This window comes from Aotus nancymaae, unplaced genomic scaffold, assembly GCF_030222135.1.
Source record: "Aotus nancymaae isolate 86718 unplaced genomic scaffold, 86718_ANA_hifiasm-v0.15.2.pri h1tg000006l, whole genome shotgun sequence".
Lineage (NCBI taxonomy): Eukaryota > Metazoa > Chordata > Mammalia > Primates > Aotidae > Aotus > Aotus nancymaae.
Window position 1 is genome coordinate 52,838,972 of NW_026988417.1, and position 24,643 is coordinate 52,863,614.

The window sequence follows — 24,643 nt, forward strand, 5'->3', positions numbered from 1 at the left end:
TAGATTAAGTACGCATTGTTATTTCAGCAGGAAATGGATGCTAAAAGAAGAATAATATAGTGATGAAACTCACCACTTGGCTGAGAAGTGGATCTATTTATTTATTTAACAAATATTTATTGAGGTACTATTGTGTGGGAGATAATAGAAGGGATACAGAGATAAAAGAATTATTTCCTTTAAGAGAGAAGTGACAAATGAATGTTCACTATGTATCAAGGGCTATGATAGGTATGTCCCCTGCTTTTAATTCTCACACCCACCCTGCAAGGCAGGACTTTCACAATTTATCAGATAAGGAAACTCAGGAACTTTGTATAATCTGTCTATGGAGACAAAAGTTGTTAAGTGGAGAAGCTGGTATTTGAGCTAGATTTTGTTGGGTTCTGAGCTCAACTTTTTCCATCATGTTGTTGCTTTTTATTGCAAGGAACTAATCTTATGCCTATAAAAACAGAATTAGCAAATCAAGACCACCATTTATTTCCTTAGACCCACATGTTAGTCAAACTAAGTTTCATTGCCTAAGCATTCTACATTCTCTTTTCTCTTTAACTTTGCTCATGTCTTTTCTAAGCTTAAAACACCCCCCCAGTCACCACCATTTATTACAGTGCTTCCCATTTATTAAGACCTAGTTTAAACCCTCTTTTATAAGGCTGAAACCTTCTCTCATTTTTCCAGCAGGAATGATTTCTTCCTCCTTAAAACTCATATTTATTATTCAAGATAATTTGCTTAGTTGTTTTTGCACTTCTTACAGTGTCTTTGTAGTAGCTAATCCCCCAATGATCCACATCTTCTATTTTTATACCTAATATACTTATTGTAATCCTCTCTCCCTGAACGTGGGCTGGATTTATTGATCTAGTCTAAAGAGATTTTAAGATGTCATTTCTGTCATTAGCTAGTAAAAAGGTTGTGGCTCCTATGTTGAGTACTCACTTTCACTCTCTTTTGGATATTTTGCTCTGGAGAAAGCAAGTTACCATGTAGAGAGGTCTTGTGACAAGGGATCATGGTGAGTGAATGAGGAAGTAGATTCCCCCTACTTGAGCTTTCAGATGAGACTTCAGCCTTAGTTGACAGCTTGTCTGCAACCTCATGAGAGACCTTGATGCAAAGGCACCCAGGTAAGCTGTAGCCAGATTCTGACCCACAGAAATTGTGCAAATGTAATAAATATTTGTTGTATTATATGACCACATTTTGGAGCAATATATCATGAATCAATAGATAGCCAATATAGTACTATTAGACAGCAAATTGCTTGTAAGTCTAAGTCTCTCCCTTCTTTGTCTTTATCTGCATAATCAAGCAGGACATTTTTCAATAGCGGCAGGAAGAAATGCCCTTCCTTATGTTTATGATGCTGGTGAAAAAAATTTGTAATGAAAAAAGATCTTATTAGAATTGATAAACTCTCTCCTAGATAGCAAAGAAAGAGCTAGTCTCAATTACTATTGTGGCTCAGGAAAGGGCCAAAAACATCTAGGCCTGAAACACCAAGATTCTTGTTTCACAAAGAAACACCAAGATTCTTGTTTCACAAAGGACAGCATCTCAAGTCATGTTGATAAAAGAAATGTCTTTTCTTCATAAATGATTAGATTTTATTATCCTCAGCGAAAAATTCTTGCTTACCTTGGCATGTGTTTGTTTATTAGATACTAACGAGAAAACCAGTTGCCATTCTCCCTGTCAGGGTGGAGGAAAACAGAAATTGGGGAAATATCTTTGCTTTTGCTCTTGGCACTAGATCTCACCTTTTCCCTTCTCCCTCCTTTCATGTGTTTGCCACTGAGCACCTCAATTAACACCTCAATAAATCCTGGGGACTTCAGTGTTGAAGCCCCAGGAGAAGCTACCAAGAATTCTCCTTTTTCTAGTGGGGTAGTGCAGTTTCCCAAGTGTCTTAGTTCATTTTGCGCAGCTATAACAGAATACCACAGACTGGATTATTTATAAACATTAAAATAGAAATGTATTTCTTATGGTTCTGAAGGATGAGAGGTACAAGATCCAGGTGTCAACATATTTGGTGTCTGGTGAGGGCTCGGTTTCCACTTTCAAGATAGTGCCTTGAATGCTGCGTCCTCTGGAGAAGGGGAATGTTTTTCTTCACATGGCAGAAGAATAGAAGAGAGCAAACTCAATCTTAGAAGCTCCCTTTATAGTGACATTAAATCCAGTCATTAGGATGGAGTTCTCATGAACTAAACAACTCTCATTAGACCTCACCCAACTCTGTCCCATTGGGGATAAAGTATCAACATGAGTTTTGGAGAAAACAAGCATTCAAACCATGGCATCATGGGAAGGAGTAAGATCATCAACCTAACTTGATGAAGGGGGGCACTACTAGAGAGGAAAAAGTAGCTAAGAGATGGTAACATCCCTGTTTGTTAATTTATAGTCTTTTGTCAAAAGTCAGGGACTGCAAGCCCTCTTCTTTAGGGCACAAAGCAAAAGTGAATCTAAATGAACATGACAACCACTTGTTCCTTCTGGACCATCTTTCTTTTGAGAAACTTGGCCATTACATGAAGATTCTTCATACCTCCATTGAATTGGATAAATCTGGGCAGGTTAGGATAAAGGTACTCAGGAAGGTGTGGCCACTTTAACGCTGCCCAAGCATCTTGCAGGTGTCTCCAGGACAGGATGAAGGACCGACTATATCTTTGCTCCTTTTATTCCTCAACCCCCAACTCTGGCGATTATTAGAAGTCCTTTAGATTAGTGCTCAAATTCGTTATTTCATTGTAGACTTGTGGGTAACAGTTTCTCGATGGACTCCTCGCTGTCAGTACAGGAAGAATCTATGAGCTGACGGTGGCTCCACACATTCCAAGGCACAAGGAACAGTGCGCTTAACTCCCCCAATTTCTCTCTGGAGGTCAGTGGTCCCCGAATGGAGGAATTCGCACTCTAGTACACCTCCAGAATGAGTATGTGGCAAGAATGATTTAAAAAATTAATTTCTTTGTAGGGTTTTGGCTTGAAGTCTGAGTGTATAAGGGCATGTCAAACAGAGGTAAGAAAATTTATCTTTAAAAATTAACCTTAGAAGTGTGCTGGTGAAAACCCTTATTTTATTTTGCCTTGTGAGTTTATTATCACCGCTGTAGCTCTAGTTCTCATGTAGGGTAAAGAAATGTTCTGTTTTTTCCAATATGTTCTCATTTGTTTCCTGCCAATGTTTCTCAATATTATGAACATATTTGTTGTGTGTTTGTGTGTGTTTCTGGGTGTTTTAATTAAATCTGGCTTTGTCAGGCTAACAAGTTTTTCATTATTGGCAAATACAGAAATACTAATGTAATGTGTTATTTATTGACCATAGAAAGGTAAAGTATTAGATGTTTTGTGCTGGGTTGTCGGGGGGAACTCAATTTATAATTTTCTGCCCCTTATGAAAAATCTCTTGAAAATTATTATTATTTTTTGTTCGTACAAACTGTAAGAAATAGCATTAATGAATATTATTTTAAAACTAATAATAGAAAACAAAATTCAAGAAATGTTTAAGAAAGAGAGAAAGGAAAAGGAAAAAAGGTACTCAACACACTTCTTTAACCTAAATAAACACAGATTGAAGGAACAATCCAAAAGAATTATCTTCATTATTCCACAGCCAACAGTAAAGGCTTATATCTCATTATGGTAATGAGCAAACCTTTGAACTTTGCATTGTTCACTGCCAGGCATCAGCACTTAAGGCTTAGGCAAATAATGTTGTACAATTGCTTCAGGGAGTTGCTAGGATAATACCTCGCTTGTGTTTCTGAGTAGGCTTGATCCTGCCTTCCCAGTCGGCATTTCCCAAAGCAGAGTCTGGAAAGGCATAACACTGGATTAAAAAGTAGACTGTTAGGAGTCACACATCAAGATTCTCCCTGTACTGTAGTACTTCCCCTTGTTGGTAAGCAGTGGATGGACATGGAGGCAAGTGATTTGCCCTGTCAAGTCTTGGTAGTGCTATTAACTCTAAGTCTCTGCAAACCTTTTTGAGCTCATATTGAGAATATCCTAATACTCAGATGGAGCCTTAACTAAAGCATGCAACTTATCTAAACATGGATCAACAACTGGGAAAAGTGTACTGCAGGGGAAACCACAGTACTTTGGAATCAGATGGGCCTGGGTTTGAATCTTACCTTGAACAAATTATTCATCTTTCTGTTTTCTCCTCCGCAATGTGGGTAACATAATACCATCATGATCTATATGTCTGTGCCTGATGGAGAGCAAATGCTCAGTAAGTAGAAGTTTCTAAGGAAATGGTCAACCTAGTCATATAAGATAGTTCAGTGACTAATTGAATATATTTAGTTTCAAGGCTGAACTTGCTGGAAAGTTTTATTAAAAATTGGATTGGATATATGTGGGCATGCAGTTTTAATGAAAAAACATCAGCCAAAATGAATAGTTGCCTTGATGGGTTGTAATACTCATTGCAAATACTTGATTTATTGCTTGGATTTATTATTTATTAAATTACAACATTAGCTACATCTTTAATCTTAGAAATCCTTAATTGACTTGAGAGGAGCAACACGTCTCTCTGATTTTCCAACCATCTAATCGCGGGAGAATTTGAGTATATAACTAAGATTACATCAAAGCAATTATTTATTTATTTAATCCTGGGATTTTTAAAAACATAATTTAGGGATATTATAGGGGCTAAGATAGATTCTATACCACTCAATTGGTATGTCCTGTTCTTCCTGGAAATTTAGCTAGATCTTGTCTCCCAGCATCCCTTTGCAGTTAGTTGAGTCCATGTGACTAAATTCTAGCCAGTGGATTGTGAATGCAAATGTTATGCTCCACCATCCTGCTTGCCTGGCTCACTGAAACTTCTATGTGCTTCTCAATGCTCCTCTTTTCCTTCTAGCTGGCCTGAGTGTCCATGATCTCAGGGACATCTTAAAAGCAACATGTAGAAGATGGAAAAGCCTCTGTCATCTCCATCAATGTAATCTCCAAGTAACTTCTTAGAAAAGGGACAGCTTACCAGCTCCTTCATTGCCCAGTACTATTAGGTAAATAAGAAATAAACCTCTTTTAGATAAAATATATATTTTGGGGCTTCTTTGTTACAACAGTTAGCTTGACCTAACTATTACATGTATTCTATTACCATAGACTGGGGAGTGTCTTTAAGTTTTATCTATTCAAATATTCTGCGTTTGTCAGTAACAGGGTGTCTACTGGGTTTCAGGAAGAAACTGAGATTGAGGAAAGGCAGAAGGAGGCTTGAAAGAATATTTAATATATTTCATAACCACATTTTCTCAGCTGATACTAGTTAATGTTAAAACTTCTTCTCAAGTTCTTTGAGATTGTTTCCCTTTATGCCTGGTAAGGAACTGTCCATATTAATCATATGAGTGAAAATTACCATTGTGGTTGCTTCTGTCTGTTTTTTGGGATGATATAAAGTACATTTACCAAGATTAAAGTAGAATTTCTGAGGGAAATTCTGAGGGCTGAGGGAAAAAGGCGATTTAGAGAAAGGGAGGGAGAGCAAGTGGGAGTCCACTAGGTAATGACTGTGTGCTAAGATGGTGACAGAAGAATCAAAGCCCAAACGTTAAAAATATGCATTCGTGATACTGAATGCTGGGTGCATGGTCAAGGGAGAAGGGTGAGACCTTGGCACAGATCAGGTATGTGACTTTGGAAGTCACTAAGAGTCTCTGGGCTTGGTTTTCTAATCATGAAGGGGGATCTGACCAGATAATTTCTATGATGCCATAACTCTAAATATTTGATCCCAAGCCATATGAGTAAAAATTTAATGTGCTGATAGCCGTATATTGGTGTTACAGTGTAATAAACTTACGAATCCCCTGCCTTCTCCCTCTTCCTTCACCAATACTCCATGGCTCATTGATATACAGGCATAATAAAATTTTTCAGGGCTTGGTGGTAATGCTCAGTGACATCTTGTGCAGATCCACATAGGCAGGGCATGTGGGGCAACGACATTCAATTTTAAATAAAACTAAGCAAAGTAGCAGCTGTTTGGCATTAGAGGGAATTTTAAGCCTGTATTCCAATTCCACCAAGAGAAGGAGCAAACAAATGTGAATAACATTTTAAGCCAGTGAGTCTGAAATATTTAACGCCATCTGCATTCTCTCAAGTGGCCATCACCTGGAAAGTACTCTTTCCTTTAAAAGCAAAATTGACATGATTCACAATAGGACAAAAGATGCATTGGCATTCAAAATATTGAATTCTTAGTTCATCTTCGGTGCTCTTGCCATAATTATGAGTTATTAGTCTAAGTCTGTTTTCCATTATAGCTAAAAACATCATAACAGGAGATTCAAATTCTACATGGTAGGAGCAAAAGTGAATCTTGTTTTTCTAGCAACATGGTTGAACTTCATAGTCAAGTTTGAACCTGACAGCATTCATGTTCAAATGTCCAAGCCCTGAGTTTCTGATACTGTGGAAGCACAAGCATGCTGTGTGATATTGTGCAGCATTTGATCCTGCCTGACTTCTGTGTCTCAGGTTATCAATGAAGATATTTATAGCCTCACGTCATATACTTTTTAAAGCTACATAATACCAATTTAAGATGGTCACATTTATTTTGAACTCTGAGGCTGGGTACCATATGTGCTCCCTGCACTACTATCTCCTTATTCCTTTTGTTTTTTCCTAACTCATTCATTCATTGAACAAATATTTCTTGAGAGACAGCCATATGCTAGATATTTTAATAGGTGTTGGAAATACAGGGGCAAATAGGTTAGACCTATTCCCTCTCTTTACCATCTAGTGCAGAAAATAGACACTGAGCAACTAGTTACAAAGATACTAAATGAGGAGTTTGCGAAGCAAGAGTGGCTGAGCCTTAAGGGGTGGGTGGAAATTAGCCAGGAAAAAGAGGATAGAGGAGGCATTTGAAGAAGTGAGGGCAGCTCCAGCAAGGAAATTTAGGCTGAATGTATTCAGTAAACATATGCGTGATCTCTTTGGGGGCTTTGATGTCTGTGTCTTGTTGGAGTATGAGAACAAGTCAGTAGGTTCAGGTCACGAGCCGTGAAGGACCAGCAGCAGTCTGATCCCAGATGCTCTGGTGTGCCATTTTGGGGAGTTTAGACTATATCAGGTAGATAAACATCATTGAAGGATTAAATAGGTAAGTCAGATGATCTTATTATCTTTTATTATAAGACTCAGTGGTGTGAAAATTGGATTTGAGGGAATGGACAAGAGAGTAGGACTTTCATAAGAGCTTTAGCTCTTCTGTGGAAGCAGTCACAGATTTATACATGCTTCTCTCTGATGGAAAGGCTGCTGTGAGCCTCTTCCCATTTGTGCTGGCTGGTGTCCATCCATATTTCAATGCCCATCCCAAATCCCACTCCCTTAGTGGACCTTCACTCTCAGAATTTGCCTCTTCATTTGAAATTCTGTATTTTTTGTCTGTTCTCTTATTGAGCATTGAAAAGCTATTTGTCATGTTTCTCTAGGAATCTCCTTTCCTCCATACAACTCCTAAAGAATAGAGAAATGTCTATATGTCTTCAAATCTTTGGCGTCCAGGAAGTGACTTGACACATCATCAAGTTTTAGGGCTGAAGGAACCTCAGAAATCATCTAATCCCTTTCATCTGATGGATCAAGAAGTTGAAACCCAGAAAAAAAATTAGTGTCTTCCTGGATCTCTCAGCTGCCAGTTTGTTATCTTTTCAGGTATCCAGCAAGATATTATTTTTGTGGTTGATGATAATGAATTAGATTTCTATGATTTTATTAAAGAAAAATCTTCCTGTTAATGTAGTCTAATGGATGACATTATTCTTTGAGGATTAAAGAATAAGTCTCACATATTCATACCCTTTTTTTTATTAATCACAAAAGGCTAAGTTAGAGTGCTTTGTTTTCCTCCCACGAGAAGGCCCAGCAAATTCTACAAAATGTTTGAGCCCCAAAATGAAGTCATGCTTTCAGTGTAATAGCAGCGTTGCTGGATTAAACATGTTTTTCTTTCTTCTTCTTCCCCTACCTTTTTAATTTTGTTGAGAACATAGCATAGGCAGACCAGCTGTCAGTTGGAGAATAAAATAAGATACATTTTTTTCTTCTTAAGCCATGGGTGCCCTCAGTTTACACCACATGTCTTTATAGGCCACTGTCTTATTTCCTATTCTCCTATAAACAATGGTTAAGTCCTTCATAGTGCCTTCAAATGTGGAGTAAAGGATGCAGGCTATGTAGAATGCAAATTATCTGTTCCACTGGGGCCCATGGGAATTTGGAGATGATAAATCCTTTACTAAGGTTGCAAACTCAATACACACAGAGGTCTCATAGGTAATGCAAATGAGTAAAATCATCTCAGTTGACACTAGGAACCTGGACAGTAAAAGCCTTAATGTGATGATAGCTCCTCAAAACTAGTCATTTGTTGCTATGAGGGAATTTGTACAAATTCTACCCAGTTGTCCAATTTTCCAAGTCTGTGCATAAATCTAGGTTTTTATGTGAAGTGTATCAAATCTGAAACAATGGGCATAGCTTTAAAATGTTAAAACTTGATGCAAGCAAATAAAATACTCTTGAAGACTAGGCCTGAAGTTCTGTTAGTTTGGAACTTCTTGTTCAAAACATTCTAGAAAATTTCTTCTAGTTATTAGATATGCAAACCAATCAATCTATAATCAGTAGTTTGGAGGTATTTTGTATGTGTGTCAAGTATTATTTAGTATATTTAACGAAACTTATAGAAATTAAAGGCATATTTTGATCTACAAGAATCTTTCAGTCTAGTTGGATAACATGAACATGAAATCATATATAAAAACCTAACAAGTTAGAGTGTAAATGCAAAGTGAGGCAGCCTACAAGTTAAATAAAATTCAAAACCTTGAGATCATGACTGTCACAATTTATTCCTACTTCCCATTCTTAGCACAGTGGCTACACATGACAGTGTAAACTAAATGTTTGTTGAATGAGTCAATAGCAAATTGGATCTTATAGGAGTAATTGATCATTACAAATGATTCATTAATTAAGAAGGAAATGGTGCAGATAGTAAAGAAAAACTTTGTAAAGAAAGTAACATTTTTATTTGGACTTTGATGTGAGAGAATAGGATTCGATATGTGGATAATCCTATGGAGAACATTTAAAGTGAGGAACATTACCAGTGAGGTTATAATGAGACTAAATAGACTGACTTGGAATATAGAATTCCATTTTTATACCATAATTTTATTTGAACATGGTTTTGACATAGTTCACATATTGCAGCTCAATTTTATGTGTCCATATTTTTTAGAGTATTCCCATCTCAGCTCATTAGTACATTTAGTAATACACCTATCAGCCTCCAGGGAGATGGAGCTGAAAAGGTGGGGTTGTGTTTTGTTGTAATGAAATGTTTCCTTCATCCATTCATTGATTGGGAGATGAATACTGAGCAAGGGGAAATGTGTTATTCGCTAGAAACAGTTTTGAATTGCTTGTGTCCCTCTTTATAGTGCTGATAGGGGATAATTTTTAGAGCTGGCTAATGTGAGAAACCAATAACTTTTAGGGATTGGGCTTTATTGTTTCAAGCATTTCCCTATTTTCTGCTTAATTGAATGTGCTCAAGAGGCCCTAGTGGGGGAAATTCATCCCTCTGGGATGGTGTCTCCTCTACATAACATGCCCAACAAAGAAATGGGTTGAGAGAACTAGAATTGAGCTTTCTACAATTTTCTGGGTGCCTTTGTAACATGGGAATCTTGTTCATAAAATTCTCTGTCCTTGAATTTTTCTTTACCTTTTCTCTGATGTCACAACCTTATTCTAGAAGCTTCTTGAAGTTCTTTATAGAGCAAAAGGATAGCTACTTGTCAAAGCCCAGATCACTGTTAGCTGTACGCTTTTTCTTAGAGACTATGACAAGAATATTTTAAGAATTCAAAAAAATAAATTTATCAGCAAGTCTAAAGGCTTATTTTTTTACTGTAATTTTATTTAGTCATGTGTATTCCAAGTGATCAATCATTCTGCCAAGCATCTTGTACTAAATGTGCTAATGAACTAGTGAATCAAATATTTGGAAAATATGGACATGTATAACATCAATTTTCAATATTTCAATCACATCAACAATCTGCTCAAGGGAAACAACTTTATACGGATGGATTTCCATATACCTTATTAATAGCTGGCAGGCAGAACACTTGTTAGATTCATCACTAATTTATTTCCTTTAACTCTCCATATCTTCAGTCCTCTAAGTCTTTAGTAACAACATTAGTAATAATGAAATTGTAATATTCGTTATCTACTGAGCACTAATGAAGCTGTTCTTTAGGCTTGCCTGAATTATTACCGTAAGCAATGCACGGGTTTCTCAGGTTATTTTAAGAAATAGATTGTTGATACTAGTTGAATGCTGAGTAGCAAGCAAACAAACAACAACAAGAAGTAGCAGTGAAGGGAAGAGTTAAATGGAGAAGAGAGACAAGGCAACGCATTGTGATGCAGAAAATGTAGAAAGGATATGAAAAAATTAGGATTGAGCTCCAATATGCTCTGACTCCGAACTGGGTGAGACCTTTAAACCCGCTGAGTCTCAACTTCTTCATCTGTAAACCATGGACAATACCTGTCTACCTCTAACAGGAATGGGAACAATTAAGTGCATATAAATATCTGGAAAGCACCCTGTCCAGAATAGCCCAAGATAATTTGGTTCTCTCTGTGTTTCCACTTCGCTTCATCCTCTCACCTCTCTTTTTCTTTTCACTGCTCATTTCTTTCTAAAAATAAAGAGATAAATCTGACTTACATATGTAGAAATTGATATATTTGATGTGTCAAATAACATACGGTTTCTGAAGAATGACAATGTTAACTCAGTAGACTGACAAGAATGGCCAATCAGTTTTGCCCGACACCCAAGCTTTCTTATTTTCTATGATAGGTGGAGAGAAAAATCACATTTGTGGAGTGCTTACTATGTACCAAGCACTGTACTCATCTAATTTAAATCTCATAATAACTATATTAGTCCATTTTCATGCTGCTGTGAAGAAATACCCAAGACTGGGTGTGTTAGTCCATTTTCATGCTGCTGATAAAGACATACCTGAGACTGGGCAATTGACAAAAGAAAAAGGTTTAATGGACTTACATTTCCATGTGGATGGAGAGGCCTCAGCATCATGGCAGAAGGCAAGGAGGAGTAAGTCACTTCTTACACGGATGGCAGCAGGCAAAGAGAGAGCTTGTGCAAGGAAACTCTCCCTTTTAAAACCATCAGATCTCATGAGACTTATTCACTATCACAAGGACAGCATGGGAAAGACCTGCCCCTATGATTCAGTTACCTCCCACTGGATCTCTCCTACAACATGTGGGAATTCAAGATGAGATTTGGGTGGGGACAGAGCCAAACCGCATCACTGGGTAATTTGTTAATACAAAGAGAAGAGATTTAATTGACTCACAGTTCAGCATGGATAGGAAGGCCTCAGGAAACTTACAGTCACGGTGGAAGGAGAAGCAAATACGACATCCTTCACATGGTGGCAGCAAGCAGAAGTGCCGAGCAAAAGGGGGAATAGCCCTTTATAAAACCATCAGATCTTGTGGGAACTCACTGACTATCATTTGAGGGTAACCACCACCATAACTAAATCATCTTCACTGGGTCTCTCCCACAACACCTGGGGATTATGGGAAATACAGTTCAAGATGAGATTTGCATGGGGACCTGTTGGCTATTGCTACCAAATCATGCTGTCTGCCCTTAGCTGGTGAGAGAAGTACATCTCAATCATCTGTGGAAGCATATGACTTGTTTGAAAAATTTCCCCCAGTAATTCTGATGGGCCCTTCTCTGGGTAGAAACCTTGATCTGGGATCCCTAAGAGTCTCTGCTGGCTCTCCTTTCCAGCCTGGGGAGGGGGAAATACTAATGCTACTCAGTGATCATCCAAACAACCTGCAAATCTGAAGCAACATTATTTCTTTCTTAATGGGTTTTGAGTACTTTGTGGATGTTTTCTGCACAATGTTTACCAAAGCAAATGCATTAAAGAACTAAAACTTGAATATAGGATCTTTCAGATCTATTTTAGGATAATAACAACAAAAATATATAAATAGGGAATAATGTTTACTTTTTTTTTTAAGGCAAAAGATTTCTTATAGCTTTGCAGAAGAGATGAGGAAGTAATCATGGGCACTAGTGCTGTTGTTTACTAGTTGAGGTGCCAAAGATACCCATCTGTCAAGAAAATGTGTAGGATGTTGATCAAGCTTGGAGCCTCTGACATTGAACAACCCGCTGGGGACTAAAGATGCCACTCCAATGAGAGATCGCCTGCCTGATGGTGCACTGTGTCTGTGAGGAGGGATTTCCATCCATCTTTCCACTGAAAAATAGGGCTTTTACTACAGCTGAGAAAAGGGCATGAGAAAATTGCCTTAATCTTCAAAACAAGAGATGCAACCTGAGTGTTACATACATCAGAAACTCTTTTTGAAAGATCATTTCATTTTGGACTTTGACAAACCAGAGCAACTGGCATTTTAAATACAATCAAAACAGTTACCTTTCACTCCAGCCACTATTGAGAGTAGGTCTAAAAAGGCGGATATTTGAATTGAGCAAAGATAGGGCTTCAGGCTTCCATGGCCTGTATCTTCTTCTCCTTTTTTCTCCCTGATCAATGCTCTAAGTTGTCTCTAATACCCTATATATAGAGAGAGCCACCTACTGATAAATATATAATTGTTAGGTAATTATATTCTTTGTTGATTGATACTAGACATTGAGAAAAAAACGTGCGATGTAAAGATACCAACTTCCCAGGAGCTCTTGAATTGACCTGAGACATTTGCAGTGCACCTTGGGAGATGTCACACCATGCCCAGAGCCTCGAGAAAATGACAGGGACATGAGCATCACCTGGAGACAAGATCTCCCATGTGGGGTGAAGGTACCATTGTTTTAGACTTCTTCTTCCTCCCTACTCTATGTAAAAAGCAAAAATACTTAAACTATTTGTTTCGGATATACATTGTCATGGTGATAGACGTGAAAGCGCGAGATGAGCAGAGTTTGAGAAAATAAGGCAAAATATTTTTTCTACAGCTTTGTCTGAAAGCAGTCTTTTTTGTTGAGCTTAACACATGGTATTACTTATGGCCATGTTGCTGGTAGGCGTCTAAGGGACAGACAGTAGGGAGCGCTAATCATTTGTCTATAATTCCAGAATGGCTAAAGCTTCCAAGGACAGTGGCTGGGGAGTCTCTGGAGCTTAAGAACACAGATAAGGCAGTTACTTGGTGTCAGCTGTGTAGAAGAACTAGCAGTAATTAAACTCTTTCCTTTTCAGCTAATTTCTTTGACATTATGGGATTGTGTAATTATTCTCATTATTCTCCCCTGCCCCCACCTTCTCCACTGCCTTTTGTTGATGTTCTTAGGGAGGCACTATGATGATCACTTGAAAGGTTTGCTTCTAGGGTACATCAAGTTTGTGTAAACTGTTCCTCTACCTGCTCACTGCCTCTCCTCCTTCACCTGGTTAAATCCTACCCATGCTTTGGATCTCATTTCAAATGTCATTTCTCCAAGAAAGCCTTCTTTGACATCTCTTCTATCTGACCCTATATTTTTTCTTCAGAGTGCTTATAATTAGTCATTACAATATACTTGAAATATGCAATCTCTCCCTTGAGAATGCAGGCTCCATGAGGGCAAAGACTGCTCCTGTTTTGTGAACAGTGCACACTGTAAACCATCCAGTGCTGACAGCAATGTCTGCCACATGGACTCTAGAAATATTTACGGAAGGAGTTAGTGAAGTACTGCATTACAACATTGACCAGTATTCACCAAATGCTTCACAGCAAGCCCTGTGTTGTGTTCTTGGCAATGTAGGGGACATAAAAGAAGCAGAAGCATGGATCATATTCCCAAAAAGCTTACAACTGGTTTGGGAAAGACAGTTCTTCAGAAGAGCAATCTTGTGATTTTTAAAAGTACATTGAAACTGCTTCAAAATAGTATTAATAGAATAATGTTAATATTTTGTAATAGAAGTGTAATAAGAGCAAAATTTACATCATATACCCATAGACAAATTTCTACGGCTTATGGCTACATTTATTTTGTCATATTCTTCTACCCTCGTCAGAGATCTTATGAACACAACTGTATGATCTTCTTCCTCTCTTGTTTGATCACTTTCACTTTCTTGCATTTATTCTGGTCTTGTCTTAGTCCATTTGTGTTGTGATAAAGGAATACTTGAGGTTGGATAATTTATAAAGAAAATAGTTTATTTGGTTCATGTATCTGCAGGTTGTTCAAGAAGCATGGTGTCATCATGTGCTTCTGGTGAGGGCCTCAGGAACCTTCCACTCGTGGCATAGGGTGAAGGAGAGCATCACTTGGGGAGAGAGGAAGGAAGACAGAGAAGGGAGGGAGGTGCCACATTCTTTTCAGTAATTTTTAGCTAATTACATTCTTTTGTTCATTTTCAACAATTCTTTCGGGGAAAAACAGAGTGAAAGCTCACTCATTACTGGGAGGACAGCACCAAGCCGTTCATGAGGGATTCACTCCCATGACCCAAGCACCTCCCACCAGGCCCACCTCCAACACTGAGGACTAAATTTCAAAGTGGGAATTGTGGGGGCGGCAAACAAACCGTATTCAAACCACAGAAGGTCTCATTGCACACTGTTGTGACTGGTGATTTGAAAAGTTGTTTGACAATATATACCATGATAAATTCAGACAATTCAGAAAGACAACTACTTATAGGTAGAGGTCTCATAAAATAGTTGATCTAATAGAGGTAGAGAGTAGAATAGCAGTTACTAGAGGATGGGGAGAGGTTGGTTAATGGGTGAAAGTTACATTTAGATGGGAGGAATAAGTTCTGGTATTCCATGCAGTAGGATGACTATAGCCAACAATATTATAGTGTGTACTTCAAAATAGCTAGAGGAGACAGGGCGAGGTGGCTCACACCTGTAATCCCAGCACTTTGGAAGGCTGGAAGGCCAAGTTGGGTGGATCACTTGAGGTCAGGAGTTCAAGAGTAGCATGGCCAACTTGGCAAAACCCCATCTCTACTCAAAATACAAAATACAAAAATTAGTTAGGCATGGTGATGGGTACCTCCATAATCCCAGCTACTCAGGAGGCTGAGGCAGGAGAATCTCTTGGACCTGGGAGGTGGAGGTTGCATTGAGCCAAAATTGCACCACTGCACTCCAGCCTGGACAACAGAGGATGTGGTTGAATTGAGTTTTAATTTTTAGTGTGACGAAATGTTATACAGGCAATGAAAAGAATGATATTCCAGTGTGGAAAATTTCCAAATTATAGTGTTAAGAAAATTGAATTACTAAACAATGTATATGATATGACCTGTTTTTACAAAACAATACAAGCTATATATGTGTCATTCAAACACATGGCTATATGTAAACCCATAGAGTAAATATGAGAACAACATGCACCAAGATGCTTCCAGATCTGGCCTCTGGGAAGGTAGAAGGTTTGAGAATGAGAGATGAGAAATGATGGAAATTTTCATTTATTACTCTTTAGGCACTTCTGCATTTGTTTAAAACAAAGAGATGAAAATAACGTATTTATTTTATAATGTAAAAATAATGTAAGAACAAAAGTTAAAACACAAAAAAACTAAAAAAATAAAAAGCAATTATGCTTATTTTACTTTTTTAGATAAACAGCATTATTGGTTCTTTTTGTTCTCCTTCACAACTACTAGAATGTTAGACTCTTTTCATCTTTAAAATTCAGAAAGTAAAGTTTTTTTTTTTTTTTTTTTTTTTTTTTACATACAACTTTTTCCCTCCAACAATGGCTTGCAACCTCAGTTTTATAACATGCAGTGGGGAGAGGGTAGGAAAATGCCCTTGGTTATCCCAGCTGGAATTAAAAAATTCCTCTCAATTGGAATAGTTTTAATTTACACAAAATGAAAGTTCACATAATTTTAAAGGTTCTTATCCTCTCCTTGCTTTTTCTGGTTGGGGCAGAGAGGTTGGGGTAGGGCAGTTGTCATATAACAAACAATAGGGATTTTCAATTCTCAAAAGGTTGGGGATCACTGCTTTAAGAACTAACCATCTAAGATAGATGACATGTGACACAGTTATTAAAAAAGACAAGGAGACAACTGTACAACTGTTGGAAAAATGAAATATTTACATTATGCATGAATAATGTATCTATGTGCACATCTCCTGGGTGAACTTGTCAAGTTACCTCTCCCTTCTGCTTTTGTGTTTATTTTCAAACCATTTCTACTCTGGAAAATCTTTTTGTATTACATTGGACTCTTTGGAAATGTCTGATTATGACAAACACTTTTCTCCTATCCAGTGTGTGTAAGGCTTCCTTTCCCCGTAATTTTCACTTTCTGATTTGTTAGTTTAATTTAAGCTACATACTGACTGAATAGGGATGAGTCCATCTACCTTAATGTTCTGTGTGTCATCCGCACCACATTCTGGCATCTTATAATGATTAAATAATTTACCACCACTGCAGGGAATATTTTCTGAGACCTCACATATAAACTGGTTAAACACCCTTCTCGGGAAAACCCAAATGGAATTCACTCCTAGCCGTATTATTTTCAAAATAACAACAACAAAAGAGAACAACAGTAGTAACAGAGCAAAATACTCAGAAACAGTAATGGTTATTTTAGGTAATGAAATTAAGGGTGAGTCTCTCCTCTCTTTTCCCCACTATTAACACCATGTGGTTAGACCCCTATATGTTTAAAATTCAGAGAGAAGGATCCAGAAATAAAACGATCAGTAGTTATTTGCTTTAAAAATAATAGTTGCAGACTGGACCGACCCCCAGAGCCTTTCTTCATGCCTTTCCTTTGTGTTGTAGAAGCTGCATTAGATTTGTGTGCTGCGTGTGTTTTTCCATGTTAGTATTTCTCACACTGTGTGGAAATTCCAGCAAGGGTTTTAATAATTCAACCTAAAGAAAGAACAATATTATAGTTGAAAATTAGCCTAAGAAAGGCGAATATAACCTTTTTATACAAGAAAAATAGGAAGGCTGAGAAGGAGCCAAATTAGCAGAACAAAGAGCTGCATAATGACGTGATACACAAATAGGAATGTCATATAAATTGGAAACTAGAGTGTACATGCACTGAAGAAAAACATGGAGAGAATCACTTTTAAATGTAAAATCAGAAGAGTTAAGGCAAGAAACAAGATGCTACCAGCAAGATATTAAAAAGCAATAATGTTTTGGAGGCTTAATCTCTCCATGTCTCTTTGAAGCTCAGGTATGTAGGAGGCCCCCAAAGGTGTCTGAGCCTAAGTAGAGTGTTCAGGACTGTTTTTCCTTGCCACCATGGTTGGTGTCAGTGGAAGTGGATGGTTCCCTTGGAGGATCCATGTGCTGGAGACCCAGCTTGTATTCTAATTTTGGTTGCTTCAGCAACTAACTTTGAACATTTGCAGCAGCACCAGTACCTAAAGCCAGGAGCCTGACACCTCTCCCTGGAGCCTGAAACAGATCCTAGGCAGTGCTGCACCTTTCAGATCTTATCTCTGGCTCCTGAGTGAGTAAAAATCCCATCTATTTCTTAAGACAGAACTTGGCATAGAGCTCACCTCCTCCCTTTGTCCCAGTTGTCCCTTGGGCTGGACTGGGGTTATGTCATAGGTGAGGTTCATAGTCGGAATGTCAGGCTCTGTCATCGTTTTGCATTTTTCCATGGCAGACATTTCCTGTCTTACCCTCAAAAGTTCAGGTTTTATCCTTTTCCTTCTTTCTTTCTCTTTTAAAAAATATATCCACAGAAAAGGATCTGATACATTTAATAACTCTAGGGTAAAGTGTTGATAAGGTTTGAATTGTGACCCAACTTTCTGGTATGCTTGCAACTGGCTTGAAGGCAAAGTGGGCAAGGGATGTCTGACTGAGGCATTTTAGAAGCTGGTGGTCTAGTGATTCCAAAACTACTCACCCCAAATCACTTTTACAAATAGAGATTTCCTCACTTATAAACCATATGCCTGTAAATTTATCAAATTTAACCATATTTATCAAAGTGAATTTATCAAGTGGTTCCCGCCAATCATCTTATGAGTTGATATAATTTGAATCAAAAGCAAAGAAATGTAATATAGAATATATAGTTTTATACTAGACAAAAGTATAATTTTTTAAATTAATATGGGCTCTTAATTCAAACACTAGCTCAAGACAACATGATTTCTCCTTCACAATACTACAGGATCTCCTAATTATTCTCTCCGTTTTCATATTTGCACCTCACTTTCTGCCCCTCCACTCTTTATAGAGTAATAGGCTCAAAGCTTAATTCACGTCACATCACTCCTCACTTAAAATCCTCCAATGGCTTTCCAGTCCAATTAAGATAAGACCCAGACTGGGCATGGTGGCTCGTGCCTGTAATCCCAGCACTTTGGGAGGCCGAGTTGGGCGGATCACCTGAGATCAGGAATTCGAGACCTGCCTGGCCAAAATGGAGAAACCCCATGTCTACTAAAAATACAAAAATTAGCTAGGGGTGATGATGTTCACCTGTAATCCTAGTTACTCAAGGGTCTGAGGCAGGAGAATCGTTGGAACTTGGGAGGCAGAGCCCTGCAATGAGCTGAGATTGCACCACTACACTCCAGCCTGCGCAACAGAACAAGACTCAGTCGCAAAAAAAAAAAAAAAAAAGCTAAAACACAAACTTCTTTTCAAGGCAGATCTGAGTGATCTGTCCACAGATTTCCTCACTGATTTCATCTTCTGTTATTTTCCACCTCATTCTCTGGATTCTAGCCATTATTTTATTTCTCTCTTCCTCTCTCTCTCTCTCTCTCTCTTCCCCTCTCTCCTTCTTTCCTTTATTTATTTCTTAAGGCCCCTGTTCCAGGTGTCCACTGTCCATTCTGCTTGGAATTCACTTCCCCCAGATCTTCATTTGACTACCTTCTTTTTAGAACTTACGCTTCAGTGCGATGTCCCTTTCTCAGAAAGGTTGTTTCTGACCCAAGCTCCTTCGACCCTGACATACCCTCACATTCCCCTGCTCACTCAGTCTCATTGTTCATTTTATATGTCAGTCATTAGCCCCGTCTGGAATCATCTCATTCACTTGTGTATTTATCCTCTCTTTCCACCAGACCATATGTTTCATGAGAGGAGAGACCTTGCCTTGGGTGGTTATTGTTGCAATTCCAGAGCCTGGAACAATGTATGCCACGTAGTTGGTGCTTAGTAAATATTTGCTGAATATTTGAGAAAAAAATATATTTGAGAAAGTAAAATCAGCTTAATTTGTACACCCATATAGTATTAGAGCAAGTCACCAGATATCATTTATAAGCAACTGGAAAAACGCAGAGCAGTGTCTGAAGGCATAATGTTTTAATAAAATGTTTAGTCCAAGGAAAACAAAGGGGATTTATTTTGGAGAGTCCAAAAGTGAATGCACTTAAATCATGGCTGGTTGGATTGGGTTTCTCAGCAAGTAGCAAAATGAACATCAGTCAAATTGGAGGTTTTAGTATGTTTTGTTCTCTTCTATTAAAACAGTACTCTTTTTAAATGACTTGAAGCTTGCAGTTCTGTTACAATGACTCGTCAACTTGAAAAATGTGTTTCTTCAGGGCGGGAAGAGAATTTTAATTCATAATTCATTTATTGTAATGTTTATTTATTAAAACAAAGACATACTCTCTTGTACTCTTTTCCATAGCATTATACCTTTTGCCTCTTCCATTTATTATGCTTTATATATGTGCACACATGTAAATAAGAAATTACAAAATGCAGTTTACGTTAGCAGAAAGAGTCTTTTGTTTTTTTTTTAAAATATGTCCATGTGTAGAGTGGAACATGGTCTCTTATATTTCATTATAATTCGGCCTGCCATTTTAAGGCATAGAGAGAGTATGAACACAAAGAGTATATACTTTTCTGCCTCCCTATTTATGGCTCTAAACAAGAATTTCATCAAGTTCACATTTGAAATATAACTTAAACAAAGCAGGTACCAAAGCTCACAGAGATCTCTGAATTAGTTGGATTACTCAGTTTCATACTAACCCAACAAAACAACAGAACCTCTGTAGGTTAGAGGATATAATCTATGCATTTATCTCTGTGTACTACCCTTCTTACTAAGGTTCCATTACACTACTGCAATCATTAAGCCTATGTACAAACCACCAAATTAAACAAAGAGGCTATTTTTACAGAAGGGGGTGAGAGGCAAGGTAAAACATTTTTTAAAATAAAAATAATTTTTCCTCAAAGCCCGGAACAGTAGCAGAAGGCTTTAAGAACATAAACATAACCAATCTGTCTATTCCAGGGGATAAAGGCTATGTTTCTTAAACATAAAAGAACAAAATTTCTAAGTAGCAAGCAAGTTGGAGGCATTTGCATAATGGATTCTATTTACATAAATTACGTTGCTTATAGCACTCATCTGATAAGACTTGGCAAAGGTGGAAGGCAGAAGTTGAAGTGGAATGAAAAGAAGGGTGAATGTGTAATTCTAGGATTCCTTTTAGCCCTTTTTGGCTCTTCTCCATTCTTTGAAGTCTGTGTTTTTTTAGGGGTTAATATGTGTATTTGCCCCAAACTTTATAACCATGAGTGTCAAGAAGAATTAGATTTGGTCATTCCTGCATGCTCCCCCTATCCTGTTTGTTCTCTTTTATGGAGGTAAAAATGAGTGCATCTGTCAACTACTGGAGCATGTTAACTCATGTATGTTGGGATTTGACAGCCACTGACTGTGAATTTTCTCACCATAACAACCAAATGAAAATGTCAGCAGTGAATCTTTCTGCTAAGTGCCAGATTTTCTTTCTCATATGTACCATTTTCCTTTGACCAAATACAAAATTTCCATGTTTTACATAGTTCCAGCAAGAGCTTATTTCTAATGGTATAACATGATAGCTGACAACGGACAGTCTCTACAGAATGAGTAAGTACTAGGCATTTTAGATAGAACTTTAGGTGTATCTTTATTGGAATCTCAAGTTCAAGAAAGACATTGTGGCCTCATAGATACCTGGATATGGAGAACTTATGAATCTAAGTGAGCTATACTGTAAGAAGTTTTGCCCTTCTACTCCAATTCTTCAGAACCAGTGAGGCTTCATCTGAGGGGAAGAAGTGAATTTTGGAAGGAGCTAGCTGTTCACATTCTGCTTTTCCCTACTAATTCGAGGTCTTTGATCTGATGAGAATTTGGCATAACAGGACTTGTTTACTCTCAAGTTCCAGCTTTCTGGAATTTCATGAGCATTGACAAACTATTTCGTCCATAGTGAGATTGGTTTTTGCAAATGTGTAAACCTTTGGCCATGCTTATGGGATTCATTTGGAAAGTTTTTGGCTGCAGCTAACAGCTTATCCAACTAAAGATGTCTTAAGCAAATAAGAATTTATTTTTGTAACATAACAAAAAGTCTAGAATTGTACATTTCTGACATTTTTTGGCTGCTTGGTGATGTCACAAGAAACTTAGAGTTTTTTTCCCTCTTTTCCACTCTAACATGCTTAATGTGGTGGCTTTAAAGCCCATGCTTGTTGCTTCATGATTGCAAGATGGCTGCCATGATATCATACATGGAGATTTCATTTGCTGCAGGAAGAAGGGAAAATGGGAAAAATGGGCCGGGCCAGGAGCATTTGCTCTTTTATCAGGAAAAAAAATCAGTTTGTCCCACCTCACTTCACCTTTGCTCTCAGCCACTTTTCTCTCAAGGTTTCTGGTTGTTTTGCTTAGGTTTTATTGGCCAGAATTGTATGAAATGATTACTCCCATCTGCAAGTGAGGCTGACGACATGAGTATTTGTCTTTTACAGGAATCTAATGAAGGAAAGTCAAAGGAAAAATGTACCAAGTGAGTCAAGCGATTAAGGTTGCTACAATATAACCAAGGAATTATGATAGATAAATTATAGAGGATAGATAAACATTATCTTGCATTCAAAATAAGGAACTGTTGTTCTTCTGAGTATTCAGGGCCATTCTGACCTTTCCCTAATTCCTACTTGCCTCTTAGGAACTGTGTACATTGATCCTCTGTTTCCTTCTCAGAAGGATGGCTGAAGTTCTTGACAGATTACTTTCTTCAGGAAGTTGCAATATGATTCTAAATACACTTTAACCAAAAATATATGGGATGCAGTTTTGAGTAGGAAAAACAAAATGTTGTTTTCAGTATTTAAACAAGTTTTGGCGGTACAATGTTGGAGTCAGTTAAGACCTTGGAGAAAGAATGCTGACTGTAAACTGCTTTAAGTTATTAACTTATCAACACAATTCCCCATCGTTTCTCCTCCCTCCTACAGAACGCATTTTCAAAACCTTAGGGTAGAAACTCTTGAAAACATTTATTCAGCCTCTTCATCTGAAGTTTCACCCTATGGTATATTGTATTATTCCTGGTAAAATCTTCCCAACTTGTGCAGCAAAGAGAAAGCAATGCATTTTGTAGTGAAAAAACAAATACTTCTCGCTCTTCCTTGGCATGAAGTAGGCAGCTGCCAAGTAAAGGTATCTGGCAGGACTCCCAGAGACAGGGCTTGGGCCACGGGTTGGGCAGAGGAGAAGTTGCCATCTCATTATTTCATTGTCATGTGGTTGTGGGACACACCAGCTGACATGCAGAATCAAAGTAAAAATTACCACTGTCAGAGAAGTGATACTAATGGCAGTGACTGTTCAGTCCTTCACTGTTTTCCAGGGACAGTCACCTCAATTTAGTGGACCTGTTTCCAGCTGCATTAACCCCCTAGGAAGATGACTGGAATATGCTTCCCGAATTGGTGATGCTGGGTGATTTGTTGTAATAATGGTTTCAGGGCAAGAGGAATTAATCACTGTCACTTGAGGGAAGAGGAAGAAAGTGTACTCCAAAGCATCACCGTATTATGCCAGCAGGGAAAAAAAAAGACTTAAAGCCAGAAAAACAAAATACTCTTTTAGCCCTTTTAAAAAGAGAAAGCACGACAAACATACACGTTAGGGGACCCTAACACAGAGATATCAGAGAAGTGAAAAATTCACTCATCATGATGTCTGTCAATAGGAGGTCAATTCTTGGGCAATTAGTGTTTGTGTTTATTAGTCTCAGTGCCCCCTCCTCATTTCTCTCCCTTTTTTAGTCTTTCTTTTTATTAGGACTACTGATTGTTTAGGGAAATCTGAAATCACTCAGGATTGTGGTGACCAGTTGAACAGAGACAAGCCAAGAGCATGCAGTGTTTTATATTTCTGCAGGTGAGATCTGGGTGCCGTCAAAAGGTTTGTTATATCCTATAATATTCTTTCACATAATTATACTACCAGAAGACATGAGCACACATTCTTGTCTTGGCATGTCACTCTGTGCTTAAGTGTCATCATACCATACAGGGACATTAAAAGAAGAGTTTGATTACACTCTGAGTGAATTTTCTTATTGTGTATGCACATGTGTATATGCTCGTGATTCTCTGTGCATAATTACCCCATTGACAGCAGCAACAAGAACCTTAAAATGTGTGAGTAGATAGGACCATAAGATAAATAGCGAAAAAAAAAATCCGAATGAAGAGAAAAATAAAGTAGAAAAATAAAGCCCTAGAAAATGGTAGCATATATAAATAACGGTCTGAAATAGAAATTGTTCATTGGAGGTGGCTGCAAATTTGACTCTGAGCTTTCTAGCAGCCAAATAAAAGAGATAAGCTTGATATTATTCTCAATTTTCTGTAAGGGAAAGAAAACAATTGTTGAAAAGAAGCAAAAAAAAAAAAGGTCTCATTTTGAAATCTGAAGTAATTTTTTTCCTATTCCATTTCATAGGTATTCTATGTTAAAAAATGTACTACTGACTACACCGGGTGCGGTGGCTCACACCTGTAATCCCAGCACTTTGGGAGGCTGAAGCGGGTGGATCACCTGAGGTCAGGAGTTCGAGACCAGCCTGACCAATATGGTGAAACCCCGTCTCAAAAAAAAAAAAAAAAAAAAAAATGTGCTACTGACATAGAAAGTAGGTAGTGCTACAACAAACAAACAAACAAATACACAAATCAACCCAGATTCATTCCCGTCTTTGAAATGTTAAATTGTTATCAGTTGGATGGTGACTTAGGGCTCTGGACAGTGAAATAAACATCACTGAAAGGAGAGCTTATCACCGATACTTACATATTTTCATATCAGATGGGTAATGTGCTGACATCATAACATAATCTGAGAGAGGCATATCTCACACATGAGCATAAAAACCAAATCATTACACTTATAAATTACAAGAGGATCTTTCCATCAATACTTTTAAGAAAGATTAGATGGCATAACTACTGTCAGTATGTTTTTATTTTTAGAAAATGATTCAGGAGCTGAGCTGAGTCATTGAAATACGTTGAGAGAATGCATCAGAGCCCAAGAGAATCTGGCAAGCTGAATGTCCTCCACTGTCTAAAAGATGTTTGGATGACCACCAGAGAGTTGCCACTGGTTGTGCTGTGTTCACTCAGTCAGCAGTCAGAGCCTGCAGCCAGGAAGCACCTGCTTACTACAAGGTGGTTGACCATAGTCTGTTG

At 37.9% G+C, this 24,643-nt stretch overlaps 1 long non-coding RNA gene and 1 other non-coding gene across 2 annotated transcripts; one reads left to right on the plus strand and one right to left on the minus strand.

Moving 5' to 3' along the window:
* The first annotated feature begins 931 nt into the window (after positions 1–931).
* LOC105709312 (uncharacterized) lies at positions 932–12,922 on the plus strand. The gene is made up of 4 exons (XR_001105497.2): positions 932–1,133; positions 4,904–5,051; positions 7,503–7,725; positions 12,810–12,922. It is a non-coding gene; the product is annotated as an uncharacterized LOC105709312 (long non-coding RNA).
* Positions 12,923–24,254: 11,332 nt separating this feature from the next.
* Positions 24,255–24,358, minus strand: LOC135272175 (small nucleolar RNA U13). The gene has a single exon (XR_010340265.1). It is a non-coding gene; the product is annotated as a small nucleolar RNA U13 (small nucleolar RNA).
* Between the last annotated feature and the right edge of the window lie 285 nt (positions 24,359–24,643).